This window comes from Apium graveolens, chromosome 7 (genome assembly GCF_009905375.1).
Source record: "Apium graveolens cultivar Ventura chromosome 7, ASM990537v1, whole genome shotgun sequence".
NCBI lineage: Eukaryota > Viridiplantae > Streptophyta > Magnoliopsida > Apiales > Apiaceae > Apium > Apium graveolens.
The window spans coordinates 101,175,999-101,191,916 of NC_133653.1; positions in this window are offsets into that span (position 1 = coordinate 101,175,999).

Below are 15,918 nucleotides of genomic sequence, written 5' to 3' on the forward strand. Positions count from 1 at the left end.
TGTTGTCTTCCTCATCATCCCCACCATCATCCCCAAAAGAGTCTTCAGCCAGTTTAAACTCACTGTCAGTTGTAGATGGCATAGCAGTGATTGCATCCTTTGCCCTTTGTAGAGAAATAGTTGTATGCACTAGGTTCAGCATCTTCTCAGCATCTTCATTGCCCTGTCCAGCTAGAGTTTGATAAGCTGGAACATGATGAGTAAATGTCTCAGCATCGAGGGAGATAGAATCTATGACAACTTGATATTCTTACTAAAATTGTCTCTTCCTTTCTGCATCAGTGACATTCATTAACTCACTAGCAATGGTGTCCACCCTTATAACTCCTGTACCTGCATTTCTCTCATGATCTCTCTTTTGTTGCATCAAGGGCTCCCCTTGGCTCACCACCCTTACACCCTCACCTTCACTTTCTAAGGTGGGACTCCTCTCACTCTCTTTTGCCAGGCTGAAAGAAATAGCCTGCATGAGTTCACTCTTTTTCTCTCTTTTTTCCTGGGAGCAACCCAGCCTCTCACTCATTTCACTCCTTCCATCAGTCATAAGAGTGATTGAACAACTACTAGCTCATCTACACTTGTCAAAATTATTTAATTTTCAGTGTGTGTAGAAAGGATAGTAATTAGGCTAGCCGACGGATGACTGCTGTTAGGCACATCCGTCGGGATACAATCACTAATCGACGGATGAACAATATCCATTGCAATAGAAGAAATGAATGAGTTTGGAGTGGAGACTATTGTAGACTCTGTGCAGATTGATGAAAATTTAGGCACATATGTCTCAATAGATCCTGAAAGAATTGGCAAGTGAGCCAACAAATCATCTAAAAGATTATGCTCACTTGTACCAGATTTTGGCTTCCCCAACAAAGTTAAAGAAGGGGAATCAGGAATTGATGTGTTTATCATATCCACATCCAGAGAAATTGTGGGAGAGTTTGGTGTTTGAGGTGCTTTTATCACTAAAGATTTTGGCTGTGACTCCACATTTATTGGAGCCACATCAAGCTGAATTTGAGATGGTGCAGTGACTGAGTCTTTTGCTCCAGTTTGCACTGTGTGTGTTCCCTGTGCATCCCCAAGGGTTTTAGATCTTTTCTTTCTGATATAGGTTTGAGGTGAACTTGTGTCCCTTGCCCTCTTGGCCTGTGCTCCTGGTTGGAAGCTTGTTTCAATAGTGACATCTTTTTGGGAGGATGAAACTAGAGTTGTGCTAATCTCCTTATTAATCACCATAGTTTGTTGGGAAACTGTGGTGTGGCTAGGCTTGGGTGCACTCACATCTCCAACCTTATCCTTAGGGTTTCTTTGATTTTCACCCTGTCCCTCACCTAACTCACTACCCTACACACTCCCCTATTTAGGTTTGGTAGATTTTGAAACTAGTTTCTTTTGAGAGAAACCAGAGGGGGTTTTCTTTGTTTTGAATTTTGAAGATTTTATTTTGGTAGCTTGGGTAGGCATCTGTTGGGTCATTGACACAGATGTCATAGCTACACTTAAAGGCAAAGAAATTTTTGAGGTTGGAAGAGTAGAAACAGTGGTGTTTACCTCACTTACCTGAGGGCCCTCCATGATTGGAAAGTAGAAGAGGGGCACCTCTTCGTGGTGACTTGCTCTGTTGAGATCTATAATAATTCTTCTCTCTTGAACCCAACAATTTAGTTTGTTGGTTGGGTTCTCAATAGAAAGATTCTCAATAAGATGCTTAGAAAGCATCATAAAGAATCTAGCATAATAGACACTTTTACCTCTCTTATTAACTTCCCCTAATTTATAACCTAACTCAAACGTGATCATGTCACTGAAATTAAAGTACCTATCAGTAACTAGCATATAAAGCATGTTAAGCATGGTAATATTAACAGAATCAAAATTACTTTACCATAAAACACTTTGGTAACTACATCACACAAATAACTCCACTCATTTCTAAGACCTAGCCTCCTAATCTCACTTAACTTAGAGGTAGAGAGAGTATATCCAATAAAATTAAGCATGGTAACTACATTAGCATCTATGTGTTGAACAGTAGTAGTGTTATCTGGAATTTTAAAGCATGCTTTGATAATGTCACTATTAATGCAATGCTCCTTACCTTTGATGGTGAGAATGATGGTTTTGTCTAAAGACTGGTACACAACAGTTGTCCACCTCTCCTCCACAACTTCACAGTAGATTGTGGGTGATTCCAGCATAGCATAATTGAGCTTACAATTTTTCACAAAATCCATCATTTTGTGAAAGTCTTCAGATGCCGGAATTTCCTTGTTCACAAGAGCTACAAAGTTGTTCTTTTTATAGATGAATCCAGACTGAGACGTGATTTTGACTACTGGTGTCATTGTTAAAGTAGAGAAATTTGTAGAGAGAGAGTATTTACTTTGGAGAAGAAGAGAGTTAGAGCAATTGATTTGAGAATGATAAAAGAAAAGAATGAAAATGAATTTTGCTTTTATACTGTCTCAGAAATAAACTGTCAAAAGTAATAAAGTGAAATAAAGTAACCAATCAAAATAGCCCAAAATAGTCGTTTAAAAATAATTAAACTGTCAAAATTCTGTCAATTATCCGTTGTGTTATACTTAGAGACTGTAAGTATATCCGATGGATGATGTTCAGAGTTCCAACGGCTAAGATTGAGACAATTCGACGGATGAGAATAAAATAATTATCCGTCGGGTATAAAATAATCTAGAAAAGTGATTGATATTTATTAAGAAATTCTATTCCGACGGATAATCAAGCTCGATGGATAATGAGCATCCGTCGGGATGTAAATTTTGACTTAGCCAAAATTTCATCTAATCAGAAAAATCAATTAAGTTTTAGGCTGCATCATAACTTGCAAGAAAATCTCTGAAATGATTTAAGAATAATTGAGCATACCTAACTCACTTACCAACCTAGAAAAGGTGGATTCATTAAGTGTCTTGGTAAAGATATCTACAAGCTACTTTTCACTTGGAACAAAATGAAATTCCCCAGTACCATTCATCACATGTTCCCTAATGAAGTGGTACTTGATATCTATGTGCTTTATTCTTGAATGTTGTACTGGATTTTCAGTGATGGCAATTGTACTTGTGTTATCACAGAAAATAGGAATTTTGTCCACTTGTAGACCATAGTCCAACAATTGGTTTTTCATCCACAAAATCTGTGCACAACAACTACCAGCAGCAATGTATTCAGCTTCAGCTGTAGAAGTAGAAACTGAATTTTGCTTTTTACTGAACCAGGACACAAGCTTGTTCCCTAGAAATTGACAGGTTCCTGTTGTACATTTTCTATCAATTTTACAACCTGCATAATCTGCAATCGAATAACCAGTTAGATTAAAATCAGAATCTCTAGGGTACCAAATGCCAAGTTTTGGTGTTCCTTTGAGATATCTGAAAATTCTCTTAATAGCTACTGAATGAGATTCTCTAGGTATAGCTTGAAATCTAGCACAAAGACAAGTAGCAAACATTATATCTGGCCTACTAGCTGTTAAGTACAGAAGTGAACCAATCATGCCCCTACAGCTTGAAATATCCACAAACTTTTGAGTAGTGTTTAATTCAAGTTTAGTTGCAGTTGCCATGAGAGTTTTTGCAGATGTACAATCCATTAGATTAAACTTCTTTAAGAGATTATAAATATATTTGGTTTGACTAATGAATATTCCATCACTAACTTGCTTAACTTGTAAACCAAGAAAGTAAGTTAGTTCTCCCATCATGCTCATTTCATACTTACTTTGCATCAATTTGGCAAACTTTTTGCAAAGTTTTTCATCTGTAGAGCCAAATATAATATCATCTACATAAATTTGAAGAAGTATACTAGAGCCATTAACATTCCTAAAGAATAAAGTTTTATCAACAGTACCTCTTGTGAAGTGATTTTCCAAAAGAAACTTTGATAAAGTGCCATACCAGGCTCTAGGTGCTTGCTTCAATCCATAAAGTGCTTTCAAAAGATAGTAGACATATTCTGGAAAATTTGGATCTTCAAAACCAGGAGGCTGACTGACATAGACTTCCTCCTCCAAATCTCCATTCAGAAAGTCACTTTTTACATCTATTTGATAGACCTTGAAATTGGCATGGGCTCCATAGGCTAAGAAAATTCTGATGGCTTCCAGTCTTGCAACAGGAGCAAAAGTTTCATCAAAATCTATTCCTTCTTATTGACAATAGCCCTTAGCAACCAATCTAGCTTTATTCCTGACCACTATGCCATTTTCATCCATCTTGTTTATGAATACCCACTTGGTGTCAATTGGATTCTTTCATTTAGGTTTGGGTACCAGCTTCCATACCTTGTTCCTTTCAAATTGGTTTAGCTCCTCCTGCATAGCTAAAACCCAATCAGGATCCAACAAAGCTTCTTCTACCTTCTTTGGTTCTTCCTTGGAAAGAAAGCTGCTATATAGACATTTTTCTTGAGTTGCTTTCCTTGTTTGAACTCTAGAAGATGTATCACCAATGATGAGCTCAAAAGGGTGATCACTAGTCCATTTTCTTTGTTAAGGTAGATTAACTCTAGATGAAGAGGTCTCATTGTTTTCTTGATGTGTGAATGAGTTTTGATTGTGAGAAACCCCCCCTGAGTTTGTGAATCTTTGATTTGAGAAAGGGGTATTTTCTGTAGGTGATCTATTCTGACTTTCAGCTTCTCTCATTATTTCGACGGATGATGTACTTTGTATCTCGACGGATTAAGCTGATTGTCTCCCGACGGATGAGGCATATTGTCTACTAACGGATGAAGCATTTTGTAATTTGACAGATGTTGAATTATGTGCTTCATTAGTTGTAGATTTTTCTGCATTATCCTTAGCTAATGTCTCTTGATCACTTTCATCGTCATTGTCATCACTAACCATCTCCACATTATCAAATTTGAGGCTTTCACGGAAATCTCCATCTTGCAGTCCTTCAATCTTTTTATCATTAAACATAACATGTATGGATTCCATAATAATGTTGGTTCTTAGATTGTAGACTCTATATACTTTTCCAACATCATATCCAATAAAGATTCATTCATCTGCTTTAGCATCAAACTTTCCATGTTGATCAGTTTGATTCCTTAAGATATAACATTTACAGCCAAATACATAAAGAAAATTTAGAGTTGGCTTCCTATTCTTGAACAATTGGTAGGGTATCATGCACTTTTCTTGATTAACCAAAGAGATATTCTGAGTGTAGCAGGCAATATTCACAGCTTCAGCCCAGAAATATGTTGGTAACTTTAATTCTTCAAGCATTGTCCTTGCAGCTTCAATAAGATATATGTTCTTCCTTTCCACTACTCCATTTTGTTGTGGAGTTCTTGCTGCAGAAAATTCATGCATAATCCTACTTTCTTCAAAAAATGATCTCATCACAGAATTTTTGAACTCAGTTCCATTGTCACTCCTGATTCTTCTAACCTTGAAGTCAGGATGATTATTGACTTATCTTATATTATTGATAATGAATTCACTAGCTTCATCTTTGGACTTTAGAAAATATGTCCAAGAGAACTTTGAGAAATCATCCACAATTACTAGGCAATATCTTTTCCTTGAGATAGACAATACATTAACTGGTCCAAACAGATCCATATACAACAGTTACAAAGGTTCTTCAATTGTTGAATCAAGCTTCTTTATGAATGATGCTTTGATCTGATTTCCTTTCTGGCAGGAATCACACAATCCATCCTTAGTAAATTCCACTTGAGGAATTCCTCTAACCAATTCTTTCTTGACAAGCTCATTTATGGTCTTGAAGTTTAGATGAGACAGCTTCTTGTGCCATAGTCAACTTTCATCTTGACTTACTTTACTGAGAAGACAAGTGGTAGATTCTGTATTAGATGAGTTGAAGTTAGCTAAGTACATATTTTCTTTTCTCACTCCAGTGAGATCCACTTTGTTGCTCTTTGTGTTTGTCACAACACAGGCTCCTGAATTGAAAGTTACTAAGTTGCCTTTATCATAAAGCTGGATGATACTCAAAAAATTATGCTTGAGACCATCCACTAAAGCAACCTCTTCAATGATGACATTGTTCTTTGAAATCAAGCCATATCCCACAGTATAACCCTTGCTGTCATCTCCAAAAGTAATACTTGGGCCAGCTCTTTCCTTGAACTCAGTGAGCAGGGTATAATCTCCAGTCATGTGCCTTGAGCAACCACTATCCAGATACCAGAAACTCTTTCTATTTCCCTGCACACATCAAAATCAAATCAAGTTGATTTTGGTACCCAAGTTTCCTTGGGTCATGCCTTATTAGCTTTCTTCTTTGGTTTCTTAGTTTTGATCTTATTTGACTTGGAAATTTCTGATTCATCCTTAGTCATTTGAGTTGGACCTTTGAAACCAGTCATTAAAATAGAATTATCATGCACATTTTGATTAACAGGAAAAGGCATGCTATTTGCAAACATTTTATTCCAGTAAGGTATGCTAAATGGAATTTGAGGCATACTAAATGCATCATAATAAGGATTGGGTGCAAATGGCATATTAGCAAATTGTGCATTCATATTCTGAGTAGACATAGCATTCATAGGCATGGTAGGCATAACAGTAATTTTGGGAAAAGAAGAGGATGCAGACATGGGAGTAGGCATGGCAAACTTGCAATTAACAGACATATGATTAACACTACCACACTTAACACAGATTTTTCTTGGTCCATATTTATCAGGTGTGTAGTTGTTATGTTTGTTAATTCCTACTTTCCCATTTCTATTGTTTTTCATTTTAGTTTCTGTTTTAACCTCAATCTTTTCTAATATGTCATTCAATTTCTTGATATACAGATGACCAACATTAACTTTCTTTTCTTTTCTGTCTTGACTTGATTCTCCTGGAATAAAGTTTTTAGAAATTGATTCATATTTCTCATTTAACTTAGCAAGCTTAGCTTTGCTAAATGGTTTACTCATAGCAGACGGATGTGGCTCCTTGTCTCTCGACGGATAATCCTTTTGATTATCCGACGGATGATTTTCATCATCTGTCGAGTCCACATCTGTCAACAATCCTTCAACCAAATTGGACTCAAACTTCTCTTTACTCTTCTTCCAGGATGCATCACAAAAGGACTCAATACCTTGAACTTTAGTGATTTGAGCATGAACATCTCTAGATGGTTTCCATGCCTTAATCACTTCCTGTTCTCATTCAAGCTGCTTCTTTAAAATCTCTTCTTTCTTCAAGGACTCAGTTAATTCATCCTTAGCAATCTTACACTCAATTCTCAATTTCTCAAATTCAATAAACTGAGACTCTAGCACATTATTCCTCTCACTTAAAAACAAATTGTTTTCTTTAATTTTAGCATTTTCCTTAGTGAGGGACTTAAGTGTAACACGCAGGTGATAGAATTTAGTGGACATGTCATTTATTGCATCATTGTTGTGTATATGTTGTGTACTTGATAATTACATGAACAAAATACCTTAGTAGATTTTACTTAGTGAAATAATGTAGCACTCGACAGATAAGATTTATAGTCCCGATGGATGACCCATTATAGTCCCGACGGATGATGACTTATTATCCATTGAGTGAGAAGCTTATATAACAATAAGTCTGTAGCACATTTCTGCATTCACCATTGTATAAATTCTGTAAGTAGTATTCAAGTCATGTTGACTTTAACTAGATATGCAGAATAGGTTGATTAATTGTACATAGATGATGTCTTGTAATTCTGCATAAATAAAATGAAGTCAAATGCCAGTTTGCTACCCGACGGATAAGCTATAATGAAGTCGACGGATGATCAAATAGACAACCCGAAGGATGATCAATAACTCGACGGATGATCATGAACCCGACGGATAAAGAATTCAAATATCTGTTGACAGTGACAACACAGTCGCATGCGTCGAGTGGATGCAAATGGAATGTGGCATCCTATTCAACTGGGTTTTCGAGAACAAAGAAGCATTGCCATTTCCATGCTATTATGAAGATATTCAAAGATGCTGGAATAGAGTAATGAAGTAGCATTGTAATAGACTAGATAGTTTTTGTTTTATTATCTTGTCTTATTACTTTGTAATCTTGGTGATATATAAACCAAGAAGTAGCAACTAAGACACTATCGATCTAAGCAAGAAAGAAGATAAACATTTGTAAGCAGGATTCTTAGCATTTCTCTGTAGTCTTCGAAGTTCAATTGTTGTAAGCAGCTGTGAGCATTTCTGTGATGGAATTTACGGATGAGCGGAAGCGTGAAATAACAATTTATTCCGTAAAAACCATATACCGCACATATAGAAAAATGTATAAAAGGGAAAAACTGAGGAATCGTAACCATACCTCGTGAATCGAAGCTTTATAAAATTGGAGTGCTAGCAGTTACTCCTCAGTGTGTGAAGCACTCTACCGGTATCCACCAAGAACGATCCGCTTCAATGAACCTTTTTATAAAACTAAGCTTTTATAAAAATGGAGTTTTTGGGAGAGAGAGAGAGAAGAAGAAGATGGAGGCTAGGGTTTTCATAAAACCAAAATTGTGTGTCTTGTTTTTTTTGAGCCATCCATCTCATTCTATTTATAAGACTCTCCTAGGGTTTTATAATATATCTTTATATATATTAACCCCCACATTTTATCTTCATAAAATGTGTTAATAATAATTAAAACTATTTTAATCATTATTTCTTTTTCTTAACTATTTAGAAAATAATTCTCTCTCTCATTTTTAATCAAAGAAAATATTCTTTTATGGTGTGACCCTATAGGTTCAATATTATGCCGGTAGTAGAAATAAATAATAATAAACTTTTATTAATTATTTATATGAATATTAAAATTCACTAAATATAATTAACTGATTAATTATATTTATTCTACATCGTGAGTGATGCTTCTCAACATATCGCGACTATCCGGATAATATGAATTCACTGCTTAGAATACCAAGAACCTGTCAGTGAATAGTTACCGTACAATTAATTCCTTCTACCCTCCAATGTCCTGATTAAATACAAGGCATGGATCTTGTGTCAAGCCTATCTAATTTAATCATTTGCTTTCCCATTCACTATGCTCAGTTCTATGTAAATTAGAAACTCCTTTCTAATTTCATTCACTCTGGCCAGAGATTCCTGAACTAGCATAAGTGGATCAGCTTAGAACATTCTCTTCCTTCACTGGAAGGGGTAGATCCTTTATTGATCATACACTATCTTCGTGTACAAATTCCTATACCCAGTAGAGCCCTAATAATTGTCCCTGGAGACTAAGAACTAAACCAAAGCATAGTTCAGTGTATACAAGATGACTATGATGACCTCAAGTCTAAGGATACTTGTACAACTATCAGTATGTGAACAACTGCTGACACGTGAGTGAACTCCATCAATTGTTCAGTTGTACGAGTCATGTTCAGTGAACTTATTCTATAATAAGCACATACATACTAGCTATAGTGTCACCACACAAATATCTATGAGAACAGACATCCTTCAGAATGAAGCAAGCATAGTATGTACCGATCTTTGCGGATTATTAATTACCAGTTAGTAATCCTATGACCAGGAACTATTTAAGTTTAGAGTTATCATCTTTTAGGTCTCACTATTATGATCTCATCATAATCCATAAAAAGCTTTACTCTAAACTATGGTATATCTTATTTAAACACTTAAATAGATAGAGCCCGTAATAAAACAAAACAAGTCTTTTATTAATATCAATGAAATCAAAACAGATTACATAAAAAGTTATTCCTAAATCCTCATTCATGATTGGACTTAGGACATATCTCTTTCAATCTCCCACTTGTGCTAAAGCCAATCACTCTGGTATCTAATACACATCTTGTCTTTATAACGATCAAAGTGACTTTCAGAAAGTGGCTTTGTGAGTGGGTCTGCTATGTTGTTATGTGTGTCATCTCTCTTTTAATACAATACAAGAAATATTATCGCGCTCCCACTAACCCTTTTGTAGACACATGGTTCATCTACGTTTTTTGATAAAACCAAACTCTTTGATTGTCTCATCAAAACGGATGTTCCATCTACGAGAAGCTTGCTTTAAACCACATATGGTTCGCAGTAGCTTACACACTAGGTTTTCATTTCCCTTGGAAAGAAAACCATCTGGCCATTTGCCAGATCTCATAGTCGTAGTAAGAAGCAATCGCAAGCAAAATCCGAACTGATTTTAACAAGGCTACAGGTAAAAGGTTTCATCAAAGTCAATCCATTACCTTTGTTTGAATCCTTTTGCCACAAGCCTGGCTTTAAAGGTCTCCACCTGGCCATCTGCTCTAATCTTTCTTTTGTATACCGTATACATAGATTCCATTTCGGATTTCATGGCACTTTACCATTTCTCTGAGTCAACACTACTCATAGCCTCATTATAGGTCATAGGGTTGTCATCATCAATGATTGACAACTCATTGTCATTCTCAATGACAAGACCATAATACCTCTCAGGTTGGCGAGACACTCTCTCTGACCTACAAATGGGCTGTTCCACAGAATGTTGTTCAGTCTGAACAGGTGTTTCCACTTGATTCGTAGTAGTTTGTGCTTCTTGAACTTCATCAAGTTCAATTTTGCTCCCACTGTTTCCTTCAAGGATAAACTCCTTTTCCAAGAAGGTAGCATGTCTGGAGACAAACACCCGATGATCGGTGTAAAAGTAATACCCTAAAGTCTCTTTAGGATATCCCACAAAACTACATTTTACGGATCGAGATTCCAGCTTATCTGGGTCAACTTTCTTGACATAAGCTGGACATCCCCAAATCTTAACTTGTTTAAGACTCGGTTTCCTTTCTTTTCATATCTCATATGGAGTTTGAGGAACAAATTTGGAAGGCACCTTATTCAGTAAATATGCTGAGGTTTCCAATGCATAACCCCATAGGAATACTGGAAGATTCGCATAGCTCATCATGGACCGAACCATGTCTAACAAAGTTCGATTTCTCCTTTCAGATACCAATCTGGAGGAGTCCACTGGGAGACTATACCCTTTTCTATGAGATAATCCAGAAACTCTCCATTCAATTATTCACCACCTCGATCTGATCGAAGAGTTATAATACCATTTTTGGTTTGTTTCTCCACTTCATACTTATACTCTTTGAACTTTTCAAAGGCATCAGACTTGTGTTTTATCAAACACATATCCGAATCTAGATCTATCATCTATGAAAGTAACGAAGTATGAAAATCCACCCATGGCTTGCGTAGACATTGGTCCACATACATCTGTTGGTACCAATCCTAGCAAATCTGCAGCACTCTCTCCATGTCCACTAAATGGAGATTTGGTCATTTTACCCAATAGACAAGACTCGCATGTAGGATATGATTCAAAATCAAAAGGGGTCAAGTAACCCTTCCTTATGCAATGTCCGCGGTCTATTTTCACTAATATGACCAAGTGTGCAGTGCCAAAAGAAAGTGAGATTTTCATCATCCCTTTTCTTTTATTAGTTTGTTCAATCTGAAGTAAATTATGTCACATACATACAGACCATTATTTAAAATACCACGTCAATAAAGAATATTATCTCTAAGGATAGAACATTCATTATTCTTAATAATAAAATGAAAAACCATCCAAATCCAACATAGGAATAGAAACAATATTCCTTACAATCGAGGAAACAAAATAACAATTATTTCAAACAATAGTCTTACCCGTAGGCAAATGTAAATGAAATGATCCTACATCTTCAGCAGCAACTCTTGCTCCATTTCCCATCAGTAGAATCACCTCCTCTTCCTCAAGAGTCCTACTTCTCCTTAGTCCCTGCAACGAATTGCAGATGTAAGAACCACAGGCGGTATCTAATACTTAAGTAGAAATTTGACTTAATGACATATTCATTTCTATCATGAACATACCTGAATCAGAAGCGGTAGTCTCACTCCCCTTCTTCTTCAACTCTGCAAGGTAAACCTTGCAGTTCCTCTTCCAGTGCCCCACCTTGTTACAGTGAAAGCAAACAACTTTGCTCTTGGGGTCTTCAGCTTTTGGTGGAACCGGCTTTTCTTCACCTACTTTCTTCTTCTTGGAAGGGTTCCTCTTCCTTATCTTAGGATTGGAACCTTCACCAATTAGAAGAACATAACTCTTCTTAGGGGGAAAATTCGATTCCACAGTCTTCAACATGTTGTGGAGTTCAGCCAGGCTGACATCCAGCTTATTAATGTGAAAGTTCACAACAAACTGCGAAAATGAACCCGGAAGTGATTGCAAGACCAAGTCTTGGCTCAGCTTCCCATCCATGGCAAAACCAATTTGTCCAAGACGTTCAATCAAATTGATCATCTTAAGTACATGGTCATTCACGGATGATCCCTCAGACATCCTACAACCGAACAGCTCCTTCGATATCTCATATCGAGCTGTCCTCCCTGCCACATCATACAACTCTTGTAGATGCATAAGGATAGTGTGAGCATCCATATGCTCATGCTGCTTCTGTAGCTCAATGTTCATGGAAGCTAGCATGATGCATTGAGCAACATTTGCATCATCTATCCACTTACGATACACAACATGTTCATCATTATGTGAATCGTTAGCAGGTTCAGTAGGCTTAGGTGAGTCAAGCACATATTCCAGCTTCTCCACCCTGAGAACAATTCTCAAGTTTCGAAGCCAGTCAGCAAAATTAGGACCAGTCAACTTGTGAGCATCTAGTATACTCCGGAGTGATAGTGCAGAAGACATAACGAATATAGTAAATCTGTAAATGATAAACACATAACAACACTTAGCAAATATTCAATTTCATTTCAAAACACTATATGAATCGGGTCTTTATTCATAAGTGGCTCCCACTAGTTTATCTAATTTATTCAACCCCCTACGTGAAAAATAAGCATTCATAATGCTAGTGGGAATAGGGATCCTACATTCCATCACACAACCTCAGCTGTGGCACGAACCGTCATGTAATGTTCAATAGGCAGACAACTCTTGTCAATTACATCTTATGTTATTCCCTAATCAAACTTTAGCCTCTTGAATACTTGAGTCACGGCTGTGGCACGACAAACTCAATATTCTAAGTCAAGTCTAACCCAACATTCCGTACAATTGAATCAGTCTCCAACGGCCCACGGCTGTAGCACGTAACGACCTTTAGATTCTAATTTAATGTACACATCTCTATGTAATAGACGAGTATTCCTTATTTCGAAATCAAAGCCCTCGGCTGTAGCACGAAACGATAATGATTTAAAAATAAGAACCACTTTCTATCATGTTGGAAGGCTATGACCGACACAAGCCCGTTGTGTCTTTAGCCAATTACTACTTGATATTATTTAATTTTAGAGGGATTATATTACGTTACAATCATAATCATATTATAAAGAGATTTTTCCTTTTAAATTAAATATTTCAAATCAATAATCGATAATCAGATGATTCCCAGATCGGGTGGAGCATTGTTAAGAGGCGTCACTTAATAACCCTTTCTTACAGATAGAAATCTGTTGTTGACAGAATCATCCTTTCTCTCAAAATTGAAAATTCATATTTAATTACGTGTTTCATAAACACAAGAATCTCATGATTGTATTCATAATATTATTGTCAAGGCAAGAAACGATTTTTATTCTAGATTTTCTAGAGCACGCCTTATATTGATTTAAGTTCACCTAAATCTATCATCGCATGGTAAACACAGGCATATATCTCATATATAAAAATAAATAAACAAGCATGCAAGTAATATCATGTCACACATTGATATAATGATGTATGGATTTATTATAGCATTTAAAAGCAATTAAAACAATTAAAACATGTTTTAAAATACTTTTGGGAATATAAACAGTTCAAAACTTTTATATAAAAAATATTTGACCACTCCATTAGATCCGTCTCGGAAAAACGAATCCAACGATATATTGCACGCCCAAAACGGAGTTACGAAACTCCCAAAAAATCAAATTTAATGTGGACATACGGGCTGTAATGCATGTACATAATGCGTTACAACACTGTTGAGCCATTTACGCGTGTAACGCATTCCGTAAATGCGCAACAGTGTGTAACGCATTCACGGAATGCACAACACACCCCGCCCCGCGTGCGCTGCACGCGCCTGCAGCAGCCGATAGCAGGTTTTTATTTTATTTTTTTCGTTTGTTCCTTCCTGCCGTGTCTGTTTGTCTTTCTTGTTGTTACAAAAAGGAGATGTAACCCCCCCTTTCCCTTTACTCCCTCATTAATAACTCTTTATTAATTTATTATTTTAATTTTATTATTAATAAATTAATTAACATTTAATTAATAAATTAATAAAAATCAAAATAATATGATTTCTCAAATCAGGGAGTAGCAGAAAAATACCAGATCAGCCATGGGTCCTTGTGCAAATTTTAATCATAATTATTCACATGCATAATTATTTCATAAATTTTAATTAAAACAATTTTTAAAAATTCATGACAAATAATCTACACATCACAAAATTATGAAAAAAATACCTAGATGATCTACAACACTTGTAGAACCCAGATCAGTAGTCAAAATCTCATGCAAAAATTATTTCGAATTAATTCATAATTAAATCCAAATAAACTTGCAAAAATCATAATAAATCCATACATGCATTAAAAAATCTGAATTTTTTTATATGAATCTCTATATGCAGAACCTAGCTCTGATGCCAATGATGGAATTTACGGATGAGCGGAAGCGTGAAATAACAATTTATTCCGTAAAAACCGTATACCGCACATATAGAAAAATGTATAAAAGGGAAAAACTGAGGAATCGTAACCATACCTCGTGAATCGAAGCTTTATAAAATTGGAGTGCTAGCAGTTGCTCCTCAGTGTGTGAAGTACTCTACCGGTATCCACCAAGAACGATCCGCTTCGATGAACCTTTTTATAAAACTAAGCTTTTATAAAAATGGAGTTTTTGGGAGAGAGAGAGAGAAGAAGAAGATGGAGGCTAGGGTTTTCACAAAACCAAAATTGTGTGTCTTGTTTTTTTTTAGCCATCCATCTCATTCTATTTATAGGACTCTCCTAGGGTTTTATAATATATCTTTATATATATTAACCCCCACATTTTATCTTCATAAAATGCTTTAATAATAATTAAAACTATTTTAATTATTATTTTTTTTTCTTAACTATTTAGAAAATAATTCTCTCTCTCATTTTTCATCAAAGAAAATATTCTTTTATGGTGTGACCCTGTAGGTTCAATATTATGCCGGTAGTAGAAATAAATAATAATAAACTTTTATTAATTATTTATATGAATATTAAAATTCACTAAATATAATTAACTGATTAATTATATTTATTCTACATCGTGAGTGATGCTTCTCAACATATCGCGACTATCCGGATAATATGAATTCACTGCTTAGAATACCAAGAACCTATCAGTGAATAGTTACCGTACAATTAATTCCTTCTACCCTCAAATGTCCTGATTAAATACAAGGCATGGATCTTGTGTCAAGCCTATCTAATTTAATCATTTGCTTTCCCATTCACTATGCTCAGTTCTATGTAAATTAGAAACTCCTTTCTAATTTCATTCACTCTGGCCAGAGATTCCTGAACTAGCATAAGTGGATCAGCTTAGAACATTCTCTTCCTTCACTGGAAGGGGTAGATCCTTTATTGATCATACACATCTTCGTGTACAAATTCCTATACCCAGTAGAGCCCTAATAATTGTCCCTGGAGACTAAGAACTAAACCAAAGCGTAGTTCAGTGTATACAAGATGACTATGATGACCTCAAGTCTAAGGATACTTGTACAACTATCAGTATGTGAACAACTGCTGACACGTGAGTGAACTCCATCAGTTGTTCAGCTGTGCGAGTCATGTTCAGTGAACTTATTCTATAATAAGCACCTACATACTAGCTATAGTGTTACCACACAAATATCTATG